Here is a 12969-nt window from a genome sequence, read left to right as displayed (position 1 = left end):
AAAGAAGAACACTGATTTTTCTACTCAAGTGTGTTTTATTCCTCAGTCTTCTGCTTTCACTAATGACACCATCCACAGTTGCTTATGGCCTAGAAATTAGATATTATCCTTTATATCTTCCGTTTTCTTATTCTGATATTTAGTTCATAATCATACCTGTTTTCACCACCCAAATGCATTCTAAATCACTAATTTTCACTCTTATTCTCTTATCGTTCCAGTTTAACCCATCCCTTTTTGAATATCTGCAATAGTTTCTACTTACTTTTTCTGTCAATCCATTTTACATACAGAATCCAGAGTGGTCTTTAAAGATATAGACTTCCTATGTGAAACTTCTGTCCGAAACATTCCACTTCCTCAAATTGCCATAGAAAGCCACCTACTTAGCACAAAGCTATTAGATGCATCCTGATCTAGTCCTGTCCGTCTTTCACCCTCATTTTGTTTAACATTATCCTTCTCTCACTAAACTCTAGCTTCGTAGACCTACCAGTATATCAACCCCTTCCATTCTTAGATACAGTAGTTACCCTTCTCTGTGGTTTTACTTTCTATGGTTTCAGTTACCAGGGTCTGGTTTCAACTGTGGTCTGAAAGCTGATGATCTTCCTTCTGACCTATCCTTCGAAAGTCACTGGTAGCTGAACACTGTGTCACAGTGCACGCCATGCACCTCACTTCACGTCGTCACGTAGGCATTTTGTCATCTAATATCATCACAAGAAAGGTAAGTCCAGTACATTAAGATATTTTGAGAGAGAGAGAGAGAGAGAGAGAGAGAGACAACATTCACTTAATTTTCATTGCGGTATGCTGTTATAATTGTTCTATTTTGTTATTAGTTACTGTTGTTAACCTCTGGTCTTGTTTATAAATTAAACATTGTCATAGGTATGTTGTACATGGAAAAAAGACATAGTATTAATAGGCTTCAGTACTATCCATGGTTTCAGGCATCCACTGGGGGCCTCGGAATGTTCCCGTCCACAGGTAAGGAGGAATTATCATATTTTCAACTTGTTCTTTTCTGTGCTAAAATATTCTTCCCCCAGTCTTGGCAGAGATGGGTCGTATTATCATTTATTACTCAGCTCAGTTATCACCTCTTCCAGGAGAACTGCCACCCCCCACTGTGGACATTCTCTATCACAGTGCCCCGTGCTATTATCTGACCAGTCTGAAAAGTTTTCTCACTTTTCTGCCTGTTTATTTATGTATTGTCACCATCCTCTCACACATTCCCCAAATACACATTCTTGCAGCTCCAAAAAATGAGTGAGTTTTGCTTCATGTTTTGTATAGACACATATACATTAGAAGAATTCTAAAGCCTTTTCTGCCCCCCGCCACTCCAGCTACAGAAAAAGAGAAATGGTTGAACTAATAGGTGAGTCTGAAAGAGGAACTGAATAAGTGTCGCCCAGGTCATTTCTTTTTATTTCTTCGAGATCCCACTGCACAAATGGAGAATATGTTCTGGTCTGTGATTTGGAAAACCAATATTTAGCAGCAAGCTATTTAAGCTTTGTTGCAGTGCATTGTGCTTGAGAAATAAATAGTAAATTTAGTCAGAAATGATATGACTGTTACATCCAAAGTGTTTATGTTTACACAATAGGCTTTAAGCAAAAGGGCTCTGAGTCACTTTTTCTCAACAGTTTGCAGTGGGATGATTGAACTATGTGAGTTTTGTTTGTTTCTTTCCTTGTTTTTGGTTCAGGAAAGGGAAAGAGAAGGGTTGATTTTTTCAGTGGTGAAGCCTAGGCAAATAGCTTTAGGACTTAGGTTTTTATCAAGCAGGAACTTTTGATCTTGCTGGATTTGGATAGATGATTGCAAGATTGTCTACACAGGGGCAGATATTTTATACAGCAGAGCTTTGTAAAGTGTCAGAGCCACATGCACCCACAAAATGGGCGTGGGTCTCACCAGCCTTCATAGATGACTGGCCATGTATGGGTTAGTTAGCTTGCCTTTGAAATATGGAATCGTAAGGCATCCCGGTATTTCAAGAGATTAAAGTGAGGATCAAATCTTAGTAATCTTTGGTCTGGAGAACAATTGTGTACCTTTAATGTATTTTTCAGGTGGGTCCACAGGTCAAGGACTTAAAGCTACGATAGTTCCACAATTGCTGCAGAGAATTAGAAAAGTTTAAGGTTTTTTTAAATTTGTATTTGTTTAGAAATAGAGACAACACACAAGAAAAGTAGAAGGTCAGAGGGAAAGAGAGAGAGAGAGAGAGAGAGAGAGAGAAAGACTTAAGGAGCCTCCACACCCAGCATGGAGCCTGAAACAGAGTTTGATCCCATGACCCTGGGATCATGACCTAAACCAAAATCAAGAATCAGACCCACAACTGACTGAGCCACCGATGTGCCCTAGGAAATTCTTGAATTTATGTTGCTTGTCCACAAGCTTTTAATTATGTTTCCCCAATTACGTGCTTTCAAGAAGCCAGCCCTCTTAAAGCTGGAGTTCAAAAGTCTCAAAACATCTTTGCTGCAGATTTCAAGTGGTCAAAGCCATTCACAGTCTAGGCCAAATTTAAGGAGAGGGAGCATAGATTCTACCTCTAAATGTGCACAGTGTTGAATATATGTACAGGAATGAGAGAAATTATTGGTAATCATATTTTAAGACCATCCAATACAGTGCACAATCTGCACTTTTCCTATGTGCAAATACATCTATCTCTCCCTCAAAGTCTCAGCCCATTATACTACCAAGTTGAAGTCCAAGATTTCATCACCTGCATCAAGACTGAACTCAAATGAAGCTCCTCACATATGGCTCTTCTCCAGGTGAAGATCTCTGAACTAAAAAGAGAAGTTATTGGCCATAAATACCAAGCATCCATTGGTGAAAGAAGAAGAATGGAATTATTAGACTAGATATTTCTATTTGAAATGGGAAGAAATAAGGGGCACTGGTTCATAGCTGGGCCCATGTTGTCAGAGTCCCTTACTTAAGCACTTTCCAGAAGTGCATCTCTGAGGCTCTCAGCTCCACCTTCCATGTTCTTGGCTTTTTTTTTTTTTTTTCCCACACCAAGTCTTCCTCTTATTAATAAAAGGCTAGGTTTGTGGTCAAAGGGATATTTTAGTTGACTTCATAAAAATAGAAGTTGAGGGGGGTGCCTGGCTGACTCAGTCCTTAGAGCATACCACTCTTGATCTTGGGGTCATGAGTTCGAGCCCTATGTTGGGTGTAGAGATTACTTTAAAAAAAGTAGAAGTTGGGGCTCACAGGCCTATTTTCATTTATTCTTTCTCTATCTGGCGTTTGAAATTCAAAATGGACAACTCTATACATTCTTTGAGGCATTTTTATATAAAAAATTATAATTCACTCCTTTAGACAAGGGTACCACACAAATCTTATGGTAAGCTTCTATATACTTTGGGCTATATAGTCAGATACTGTGGGAAAATGTCCTTAGGAGTTTTAACAAACATTTTGTTTATTTTTTGAAGAGTCTACAGACTCTTCCTTGAATCTTTCAAAGGTCTTAACAAGGCGGTCTTGCAGATGCACTCTTGATACCATATTTAACCTTAAAAGGTATTTTTACTAGCACCACTCTGAAGCTATCTCTTGTATAAAGAATCATTTGTTGGAAATGACATCACTAAGATAGCAACACAGGTTGTTCCTGACTTTACTTCCCCTCACAAGAACAACTAACAACTATTAAAGAACACACTGAGATAATTCTAGAATGAATGAGAATGAAAACAAGTTTTATTTTTCAACTTAGTAAACTCTGGTTTGAAAATATTCCTTCTAAATAAAACTGGAAATTTGAGTATTTCTTGATTTTAGTAAAATTAGTCTCTTGTAACACTTTATCATAGATGGTAAATAAAACAAAAAAATACTTCTAATATTCTCCCTGGAAACTTTTTTAGTCATATCACAATTTAAGTAGATCCTTTTTTCTGTTTTCCAAGACCACAAGCAATGTTCTTGCTAATTAATCTTCAGGTTACTATTTCTCCCTCTATTGTCAGTTTTCTTATGCACTTCGACCTTCCATGTATGGCTACATCACAAAGCCCACGTTCTATGTCTTAGGATTTTGTTAAAGCATTCCTCTACTTCAAGTAATCTAGGTGCCAATCTCTGTATGGAATATCAATTATTGTAGAGCCAACAATAGTTTAAGCTCAAATAAAAGACCATCTATTATAGATATTAACTTAATTATCCTAACAATTTAAGACGCAGACATGACTACATTGCCTAAATTGGGTGAGATTTGCCTATTTGATTCTAGGGTTGAATATTAGGAGTTCCAAAATATTCATGGGTAGAAAACCTGACATTTTGTTCTCTATTTTGTCTGTCCTTTTAAAAATTAATTTAGAATTTAAGTAAGTAATCTGTTAGTTCTCCCAGTCCCTAATCTGAACCTCCTATATTTTTTATTCACCACATCTATACAATACATAATAATGTCTAGAATAGAGTAGTCTTTCAACATATATTCATAAAATGAAGAAACTCTGAATACACACTAAAAATATGAATGTCCTTGGAGATACCTCCAAGAAAGAGTATCTGCAACTCAGAAAAGGCATTTGTCCTAAATGACAAACCTTATCCTTTGAATGTCTCTGAAACTAAAGGGTATCACCTAAAACTAAGCAATGTACTATACAAAAATAAATTCTATTGTCTATGATATATGAACTTTGATTTTTTTTAGCTTTATTTATTTATTTTGAGGGAGAGAGAGTGCAGGTGAGAGAGACACCTTAAGATCATGAACTAAGCTGAAATCAAGAGTTGGATGCTGAACTGACTGAACCACCCAGGTGCCCCCCCTGAACTTTGATATTTTTAAATAAATCTATACTTATAACTTTTTTCAACATGTATTCAATAAAACCTTATAATTAAGGATTATAACTGTATCTCAAAATCACGGCAAGATATGAAGTCTAGCAGAGATTCCATTGCTTCTCTTTTAGCAACATCAACTGCTAATTATCACTTCAGAATGTAACAATTAAAACTCAGAGCAGCTTGAAAGTGAAAAATTGCATTTTCTGTCGAATAGCAATAGAATTTTGGCCTTGGTTCAGCCTTCTATATCCTAGAAAATGCTATTGCTATTTTTGTTTTATTTTTTTAGATTACATCCAATAATAAAACTAGGCATACACATATAATGAAATAACATAAACATTAAGCATATATAATTAAAAAAATAATTATGAATTTTAGATGATAGGTTACATAGAAAACATAACAAATCTATGCATATAGTGTTCAAAGTAAAACAAATGAATCTATTAGTTCTGCTAACAAACCAATAGATTTCATTGAAAGTATAAAATAGGGGCGCCTGGGTGGCACAGTCGGTTAAGCGTCCGACTTCAGCCAGGTCACGATCTCGCGGTCCGCGAGTTCGAGCCCTGCGTCGGGCTCTGGTCTGATGGCTCAGAGCCTGGAGCCTGTTTCTGATTCTGTGTCTCCCTCTCTCTCTGCCCCTCCCCCGTTCATGCTCTGTCTCTCTCTGTCCCAAAAATAAATAAACGTTGAAAAAAAAAATTAAAAAAAAAAAAAAAAGAAAAGAAAGTGTAAAATATGTGGATTTCATTGATAGTACTATTTCAAATGAAAATTTGGAATTTCATATGGTTACTTATGTATATTCATAATTACACTTATTTGTTTTTTCTCTGAGTATTTATTTAGTGTGGACTATGCACAAACTTAAAAATACATGTCTGAGGAAATAAATTCTTTTTATCTGTATGCCTATTTTGTTTATGATTATATGCATAGGCAGGAAGATTTTAAGATTGCACCCAAGATTTCCACCTCCTGGTATAAACTGCCCTGTATCATATCCTCCATGTGTGTGTGTATGTGTGTGTGTGTGTGTGTGTGTGTGTGTGTGTGTGTGTAGGCGACCTGTGGATAAGATGCATCTTGCTCCTTTGATATGTTACATTTTATAGGGAAGGTGAATGGATTTTTCTGATCCAATTACCTCCAATTAGCCTGACTTTGATTTAATCAAAAGGATTTGGGGGTGATTCTGACCTAATCAGGTAAAGCTTTTAGAGTACTGTTCTGTTTGACCTTGAAAAACATCAGCTACCATGAGTTCTGCAGCTCCAAGAAAATGAACTGTGCCAACAGCCACCTTAACTTTTATGAGGACTGAAAGCTTCATCAAGGAAGACAACACTAAATGATATCAGCAAAAATGTAGCCTAGAATATCCCCAGCCTTTGTCATCCCATAAAGATTAGCTAGCAATTAGACAGCTATCCATGAACAAAAACAGCTCTGGGAGAGCTCTGGAGTCCACTTAAGAAATGTCAGTAGTACAGTGAACCAAACAAACCAAAAAACTAAAAGAGAAGGCTGCTTCATTTTGCCATCAGCCCACTCCCCAAGTCAACATTGTTTAATATCAAGATGGAAATAGAGGGGCTGATGCACAGCCAGGTTTAGGATGCTGGACCTCAAAACAAAACACTTGACAACTGTATGTAAAATAAAAGTGATCTCAGGAGCCACAGAACTCACTGCTGGGCATCAATGTATCAGCTTGATAGATTCTCTCAGACTTTTTGAAGTCACCTTTTTTTGGGGGGCGCCTGGGTGGCGCAGTCGGTTAAGCGTCCGACTTCAACCAGGTCACGATCTCGCGGTCCGTGAGTTCGAGCCCCGCGTCAGGCTCTGGGCTGATGGCTCGGAGCCTGGAGCCTGTTTCCGATTCTGTGTCTCCCTCTCTCTGCCCCTCCCCCATTCATGCTCTGTCTCTCTCTGTCCCAAAAATAAATAAAAAACGTTGAAAAAAAAATTAAAAAAAAAAATGAAGTTACCTTTTTTTTGTTTTCAGGGATTGGGGTGGGGGGCATGCACATATTAACTTAATTCCTGATTTTCACCGATATTTTGGATAACAGACAGCAAACAGTTAACCTTTCTAAAAAAACAAAAACAAAAACAAGAAAATAAACAAAAACCAACAAACAAAAAACAAAGGCATATTCTCCAGCTAGAAAGAATTCCATTCCCACCAACAGTGTAAAAGAACTCCCCTTTCTCTCTAGCCATGGTGGAAAACAGTATGGAGGTTCCTCAAAAAGTTAAAAATAGAACTCTCTGGCCCAGAAATTGCACTACTAGTATTTACCCAAAAGATCAAAAATAATTATTTGAAGGGGCACATTCACCTAATGTTTATAGCAGCATTATCAACAATAGCCAAATTATGGAAAGAGCTCACATGTCCTACAACCGATGAATGGATAAAGAAGATATAGTACACACACACGCAATGGGTATTACTCAGCCATCAAAAATAACGAAATCTTGGGGCACTTGGTTGGCATCTAACTCTTGATTTTAGCTCAAGTCATGATCTCATGGTTCATGATATTGAGTTCCATGTTAGGATCCACCTTGTCATCTTGGGATATTCTCTTTCCCTCTCTCTCTGCCCCTCCCCTGCTCACATATGAGAGTGCTCTCTCTCTCTGTCTCTCTCAAAATAAATACATACATACATACATACATACATAAAAGAATGAAATCTTTCCATTTTCAATAACATGGTTGGAGCTAGAGTGTACTATGCTGGGCAAAATAAGTCAGTCTGAGAAGATTAATACCATATGATTTCACTTGTATGTGGAATTTAAGAAACTAAACAGATAAACATGGGAGAAGGGAAAAAATGAGAAGCAACCATAAGAGACTTTTTTTAAATTATTTTTACATTTATTTATTTTTGAGAAACAGAGTGAGACAAAGCGTGAGTGGGGGAGGGGCAGAGAGCGAAGGAGACACAGAATCTGAAGCAGGCTCCAGGCTCTGAGCAAGAGGTCGGCACAGAGCCTGATGCGGGGCTTGAACCCACGAACTGTGAGATCATGACCTGAACCGAAGTCGGACGCTCAACCAACTGAGCCACCCAGGTGCCCCAAGAGACTCTTAACTATAGAGAACAAACTGAGGGTTGCTGGAAGGAGGGTAAGTAGGAGATGGGCTCGGTGGGTAATGGATACTACTAACTAACCAAAATTTAAATAAAAATTTGAAACAAACAAAAAATATTAGAGGTAGTTTTTACATGTAAAAAAAGAGAGAAAGAGAGAGAGAGAGAGAGAGAGAGAGAGAGAAAGGAAAGAGTTCCAGTTCCCCTCATCAGGAAAGGAAGAGCAGTGTGAGTGGCCATCTTTCCCTGATTCTTGGGGCACTACAGGAAGGTCCCACTTTGGTTTCACCCTACAGAGTTTTTCAGACCCACAACATAGAGACACACAGAGATGACCAGGAAATAGGAACAGGTGGTACCAATAGTAGTCACACAGCAGGAACGATTATGGTTGACTGTGACCTCCCCTACCCACACACCCAGGAAATGTGGTACATATGTAAACATGGAATATTACTCAGTCATGAGAAGGAAGGAATTCCCGCCATTTGGGACAACATGGATGGTATTTGAGGAAATTAAGCTGAGTGAGATAAGTCAGAGACAGAGAGATAAATACTGCATGGTATCATTTGTGTGTAGAATCTAAAAAACGAAAGCCAAACTCATAGAAAGAGTAGAATGGTGGTTACCAGGGGCTGGGCAATGGAGGAAATGGGGAGATGTTGATTAAAGTGTACTGACTTTCAGTTATAAGATGAATAATTTCTGGGAATCTGATGTACAGCATGGTGATTATAGTTAATAATACTGTATTATATACTTAAAAATTGCTACGACAGTAGATCTTAAATGTTCTCACCACAAAAAGGAAATGGCAGTTATGTAATGTGTTGTATGTACTGACTAAATCTGTGGTCTTAATCCTTCTTCAATATATAAGATGTCAAATCGACATGTTGTAAACCTTAAACTTAGGCTATGTTATTTGCCAGTAAACCTCAATAAAAAATAAAATTAAAAACAAAGGGCATAGCATTGCTGGTAATCTAGATTGCAGTATAGGGAGACTGAGCAGAGGATCCAGCTACACTATCTCAGACTCCTGAGGTGTGGAAATAATGAGATTTTTAAATGTAGATTATTTTGTTTTACCTTTTTAATTTTTTTAACATTTATTCATTTTTGAGAGACCGAAAGAGACAGAGGTATGAGTGGGGGAAGGGAAGAGAGAGAGGGAGACACAGAATCCAAGGCAGGCTCCAGGCTCTGAGCTGTCAGCACACAGCCCAATGTGGGGCTTGAACTCATGGACTGCAAGATCATGACCTGAGCTGAAGTCGGATGCTTAACCGACTGAGTCACCCAAGCGCCCCTTAAAAGTAGATTATTTTAAACCACTAAATTAGTGATACTTTGTTATGTGGCAATAGAAAGCCAATACAAAATGAAAGAGGGGGAGGAAACAAGGAAATTAAACTTGTACACTGAACATTTAGTGTGCATACAAGTAACTTGGAAGTCATGTCATGTCATGTGAAAATAAAGATTTTGATTGAACAAATCTGGAGTGGGACAGTTCTAATAAGCTCCCAGATGATACTGATAGTGCTGGTTTATAGACCATACTTCAAGCAGCAAGGATTTAGACTATACAACAAATTCAGACTACATATTTAAAACTATTTTGGGGGGCGCCTGGGTGGCTCAGTCGGTTAAGCGTCCAACTTTGGCTCAGGTCACGATCTCGCAGTATGTGAGTTCGAGCCCCACGTTGGGCTCTGTGCTGACTGCTCAGAGCCTGGAGCCTGTTTCAGATTCTGTGTCTCCCTCTCTCTCTGACCCTCCCCCGTTCATGCTCTGTCTCTCTGTCTCAAAAATAAATAAACATTAAAAAAATTAAAAAAATAAATAAAACTATTTTGGGTTCACTGCAGTCTGCTTTGTCTACCAGAAGATGAGTATGTGTAGCTGAATGTAAGTCCTGAATGTAAATGAAGATTTATGTTAAACTATAGAGAAAATAAAACTGTAAATACATTAAATTTACAAATAAGATGGGGGAATGTATTGAAGTAGAATGATTCTACCAGAAAATCGAGGTACCACAAAGCTATGACAATTGACAGTAAACCTTAATTCTAAATTTTTAACTAACAATATTTTCATCAAAAGAGAAAAATATTTTCCTGACTCTGACTTTTCAATCTGCAAATCTTATAGAACTAATTTGTTCTATGGTGTAAATTAGAGTTCTGATTATTTTCATGGGTTAAATTGATTAAGCTAATCATCAAATCCTATAGGCATATGCTTTTATAGGTCTAAGAAGCATATATTCACAAATATCATGCGAATCTTTGTATTCTGTTCAACACAGCTACATAGATTAGTCTCTGCAGGGGAAGAATGAGCAAGACCCAGGTTACCAAATGGAGCTAGACATGGCCAAGAACTAGATACCTTTTACCTAGCCCCACATTACACTTTAGGATGCTTCAGAAAAATTCCACAGGTATAGGGAGAAATGTCTAGCTTTTCTTCAAGACCGATTCTTCCTCCTTTGTTCATACTTTCATTCCCCCCCCCCACCCTTATTCCCACTGGTACTTTATTCTCACTGGTACCTTACTCAAGAATGACAGTTCTTTTGGGGTACCTAGGTGGCTCAGTCAGTTAAGTGTCTAACTTCAGCTCAGGTCATGATCTTGCAGTTCGTGGATTCAAGCCCCACATTGGGCTCTGTGCGGACAGCTCAGAGCCTGGAGGCTGCTCGGAATTCTGGGTCTCCCTCTCTCTCTACGCATTCTCAGCTCATGCTCTGTCTCTGTCTCTCAAAAATGAATAAATGTTTAAAAAAAAAGGATTACAATTCTTTTTATATTTTAAGCCCCACCTCTTTTTTTTAAAGTATTCTTTTCCCAATGTCTATGAACATGCTTTTTGATTATAACACAAAATCTTTCATTTGAACCTCCTCTAGTTTCTGCCATACCTTTCTCCTTCCCTTCATTGAAAATGCCCCAGAATGGGGATGGGAATGGAGAGGACAACTTCTGTTGCCACCTTCTCATGTCACTAGCACTTATTTGTTTTTCTTTCTAAGTAAGGGTCAATACTTTTTCTTCTAATACTTATTATCTGTCCCAGTGCAGGTACTGTGGTCCCCAACACTTTTTGACTTAGCATTTTCTTCTCATATTTATCTCTACCACCAGATTTTTTAGCTTTTAAGAGTGAAAACATTCATGCATATTAATTTCACTCCCACCCAACATTGAGTTCAGTGCTTTCTACAAAGTGAACACCAAGCAAATACCTTAAAAATAAAGACTTAATAAAAAAATGCTTTTCTGTGTCTATATTATCTATAATTTTACAGTTGCTGAATTCTCACAAATTGGACACAGTTTTGTAATCAGCAACCAGAATGAGAGATGGAACATTGACAAAATATTAGCAGCTCCCTCATTCTATTTTCTACCCACCAATTCACCTCTCCACAGATAACAATTATCCTACCTTTAGCAGCATAGATTATTTTCAACAAGCTTTGTACCTTATAAAAATGGAAATATATTGTTAGTACTCTTTTGTATCTGACTTTTAAACAACTTTTGTTTGTGAGATTCATTCATAATGTTACTTACAAGTCATCCATGTATAAGTATATTACAAAATCTCTAATTAACTATTGATGGACATTTAGGAATTTTCTAGTTTGGAACAATAAAGAGTACTGCTGCTGTAAACATTCTGGTATATAAATTTATATAATGTTTTAAGGATGTCTTGGTTGAGAGACAAAAAGTGACAAAGCTCTTGTTGGCAATTATGGACTCACTGTAGTAGCCCTGTCTACACCTATATATTGCCTGTGATAAAAATAAAATTGTTGTCTGATTAAGCTATTGTAAAGTCGGTTTTCTATTATATCTCAACAAGAAATTGGGAAAGAGAAGGTAGAAGGAATTTGAAATCTAGTCTGAAGAAGCCTAGAATGCTGAATGCAAAAATGAATCCTATAAAAAAGGAAAAATTACTGATGATGAATTTTACCTATTTAATTATCTTTTCTTCTCTTGTTTTTCATAGGGTCCAACATTTCTATAAATAATTCTTCAAATATTAGAAACCTTGTAGTTGTTAAGATAGATCAAATAATTATATGCTCATTCTCGTTATTACTATTTTTCAAATTTACCCAGAGATATATTTAAAGAAAACTTGATTATCTACCCAAATGACAAATTTAAAAGCTATTTTCACATAGGCTGATTTTCAGAAATAATCTTATCTTAATTATTTTTATATTTTCTTAAGCTTATCTAAAATACTTTTGTATAGCTTCTTAACTCTACTTTCTGATGGTAAGAAAACTTATAATTTACTAAATATAAATTATATTGCATCACTGATGAATGAATATATATGTTCTTGTTCTAACATATAAAGATTTTTTATACATATTACCTAATTGTAAATTTATGGATCATAAAGCATGTCTATTTATTTTCTTGGCCTTAAGTTGTCTGGATTGAAGGATATCACAGTAATACTTTATTTTTTTCTTCAGGGATCTACTCTATAAGCTCTCCTTCCCACCAAAAATTTTCACTGTTCTCCTCTGTACATTCTCCACTTTCAATAATTTTTTGTATAATGTATAGAAACTAAAACCCATTAGTGTTATCAGTGGAAACACTGTAACATTACACAAGATAGTCCAATAGACTAAGTTTTCTTTCCAGCACTAACACAGATAATGTCCAACATTTTTCTGCCTTTTTTGGTTCTTACCACTTCACTGTACCAGGCTCCTTAGGAGAAAAATACATAGAGTGAATCAGTTGAGTACATTTATGACATATTATCACAGAGATAATCAGAGAGTAGTTTTATTCTTGAATGAATTCTTGTGTTATTTCATCCTTGGTTATATTAAATCTCCTTTGCAAATTTTTGTTCCCTTCATCCCTTAGTTTTCTTCACATGTGTTTGATATCCACTATTTTTTCAGGTAATCAAACTATGAGTGTCAACTATGCTGAATAAAAATA

This window comes from Puma concolor, chromosome B1, assembly GCF_028749965.1.
Source record: "Puma concolor isolate L17-30 chromosome B1, mPumCon1.1.hap2, whole genome shotgun sequence".
Taxonomy (NCBI): Eukaryota; Metazoa; Chordata; class Mammalia; order Carnivora; family Felidae; genus Puma; species Puma concolor.
This window is presented reverse-complemented; position numbering follows the sequence as displayed.